A 3,363-nucleotide genomic window follows, 5' to 3' on the forward strand; every position below is an offset into this window, starting at 1 on the left:
CGTATTATTGTACCGCACCTTTAATATTGTTTAACTCTACACCCCCTGTAAATAAATCCTGTTAACCCTTGCTCTGTTGCCTGTGTACCGTCACTGCATCCCTGCTTGTTACCCTTTACAATTGCAGCAGTATATTACAATATAGACACTATAGTGACACAACTACAATCAGTCCAGGGGGTAAAGTTTCTCCTTCTGGGACACTTTATAGGCCAAACAATGCTTCCTGTACAAATAGCTTCTTTTTGGGAATAGGCTAGTTGCACAGTTACAGTCAGGTACAAACGGAGATGGCCCTGCTCCCAAGTCAACAATCTGGTAGCTCTTCAGAATACAAAAATCTGACTTTTCTTTTCCACAATTTAAAAATAAATCACTATTTGTCAAATTCTGAACTTGCATTTTCAGCAAAATTTGCACACTCCTGTGTGGACGGACCTGGATTATCCATCCAGACAGACAATCCGCTGCATATCACAGTAGCAGCACTGGGAGTGAGATCATAGAGAAGCCCATCCTTGCCTAGAAGAATCCGCAGCATAGGCCAACAATGTATTGAAGCATTCTTTACAAGAATTGCTATTCCTCAGGCCTTTTTCACATACAGATGTATTCCAGGCCATCATGTCACATTATACTGCAGGTTGTGAGGGCCCTACAAGTATGCAGCAGCCCAGGTGTCCTCAGGCTGCAACTGACACATGGGGATGTTTATCAGTGTCCGAGGTTACACGAGGAAAGGGAGGACATTGAGAAGATCAACTCCCTCTTCTGCCACCCCCTGGAGCAGCCCTACTCCCACTGCTGACAGCTGGCCCGCCTCAACCATGCCTCCCAGAGAGGACAACACCTCAGTCCCGCCTGCCAAACCCTGACACTGGCTCCACAGGCATATGGAGGCGAAGACCTGCGTCAGTCCATGGAACTACATCTCCCGACATTCAGTGCAGTGCCACCATTGCAGCCAATACCCAGTTAGGATTACTGTGACGTCAGACTCAACAGAAGTCATTTTTGTCACTTGATGGTTAAAACTCCAGTATAGCAGAGGGGGGCAGAGACTAATAACTGGAGTTCTAGGTATAGAATATGGCACGCCATCACAGAGGCAGGACTGAACGGGCCTTGTAATTGTAATGCTCCCGCCTGCAGCTATGTCTGACATTCAGTGATGCGCCTGTATATGTTCACACAGCTGGGACTCCGATAAGACTCTGCCGGATAAATCCTATCATGCAGTGTCGGACTGTGCTGCCAAGGGCCCACCAGTAACATTGACTTTTGAGGAGCCCACTTTTCTTTTGCATACAAATATTACACTACCCTCATTCACAAATCTACCTATATCTCTATATATTAATAATATAGGTAGTTTGGTTAATGAATGATGAGAAGCTACTTTTTCTTTACAGAGTGAATAATAATAATAATCTTTATTTTTATATAGCGCTAACATATTTCGCAGCGCTTTACAGTTTGCACACATTATCATCACTGTCCCCGATGGGGCTCACAATCTAAATTCCCTATCAGTATGTCTTTGGAATGTGGGAGGAAACCGGAGAACCCAGAGGAGACCCACACAAACACGGGGAGAACATACAAACTCCTTGCAGTTGTTGTCCTTGGTGGGATTCGAACCCAGGACTCCAGCGCTGCAAGGCTGCAGTGCTAACCACGAATCAAGTTAATTATGCCAAGTACTGCCCATACAATGGGGCTGGTGGCCCAGATGTGTACAGGGGACCACCGGGGGATTCCCCTGTTCCCCTATGGACCAGTCCGAGCCTGATATCATGTATTGGGGGGGGGGGGGTGTTCACATAACAATGACTGGTATTATGCAATCGGTGTCGGACTGGGGTGCCACGGGTCCACCAGTAACACTGACTTTGGGGGCCCACTTTTCACCTGCATACCAATATTACATCACCTTGGTTCACAAATTTACCTATATCTCTAAATAATAATAATAATAAACTGGGTAGTTTGGTTAATGAATGATGAGATGCTGCTTTTTTCTGTACAGAGGGAATCAAGTGAATTATGCCAAGTACTGTCCATACAGTATGGTTGGGGGTCCAGATCTGCACAGGGGCCCACCGGGGATTCCCCTATGGGCCAGTCCGAGCCTGTATGCAATCTATGCTCTTACATGGTGTATAATATTCATCCTATGGACGCGTACACCCCTCAGGCTATGAAGACACAGGATGTGCCATCGACATCTTACAGTGGGGGTTCAAGCACTGGGAATCCTACAAAGAAAGAGCAAAATCGTCTTAATCTTATCGATTTCAGTGGAATTGGCCATTTCTCGTGTGGGGCATGGGTGTAACTATAGAGGCGCAGGCGGTGTCAGACTGAGGTACCGGGGGCACCTGTGACTTCAGCTACATACACATATTACATTACCCTCATTGACAAATTAACTTCTGCTTCTATGTAATAAACTAGTTATTTAGATAAATGAATGATGAGATGCTGCCGGTGTCTCAAATGTATTGTGCCAATTACTGCTCATATAGAAAGGTGGGAAGCCCGCCAGGAGATTCACCTGTTTCCCCGAGGGCCAGTCCGAGACCTGATGCAGGCATTGCATTTGCACCCTGACACAGGAGTCAGTAATGTCTGCAACTTTTGGTCATGACTGGCCTCATTTTCAGTATGGTCGCATAGGCCCGGCCTGTTGACCTCCATTGTAAAACATATTCATGTATAATGGTTATTTTTATAGCACCAACATATTCTGCAGCTCGTTACAGACATTATCATCACTGTCCCTGATGGGGCTCACAATCTACATCCCCTATCAGTATGTCTTTGGAGTGTGGGAGGAAACCGGAGTACCCGGAGGAAAAACACGCAAACACGGGGAGAACATACAAACTCCTTGCAGATGTTGTCTTTGGTGGGATATGAACCCAGGACCCCAGAGCTGCAAGGCTGCAGTGCTAACCACTGAGCATATACCACCCTGCATACATGTTATTATGGGATGTCACTGCACTGGCGCTGTCAAATATCATATTCAATACAGTATAAAGAAAAAAAAAGGCGTGCCAGCTAATACAGACACTAACAGGGCCAGGGCACGGCTATGGAGCCCAATGATACTTCACATATGGAGCTTTCAGGACACTTGAGCTTTAAATAAACTTTATTGCTTATAAGAATACACTAAATACAATATGGTGCTTCCTTTAGGACAGACATAAAGTGAGGCTGTCGCTTATAGCAACCAATCAATTTCCTTCTTTCATTTTCTAAGTTTTCCATTCTGCATGAAAGCCGGAAGCTGATTGGTTGCTATTAGCAACTGCTCCACTAGTCTCACGCATCAGGCTGTCAGTGTACAGCAGC

The sequence above is a fragment of the Dendrobates tinctorius genome, unplaced genomic scaffold (assembly GCF_039654945.1).
Source record: "Dendrobates tinctorius isolate UK_male_01 unplaced genomic scaffold, ASM3965494v1 ptg000070l, whole genome shotgun sequence".
In the NCBI taxonomy this organism is placed as follows: Eukaryota; Metazoa; Chordata; class Amphibia; order Anura; family Dendrobatidae; genus Dendrobates; species Dendrobates tinctorius.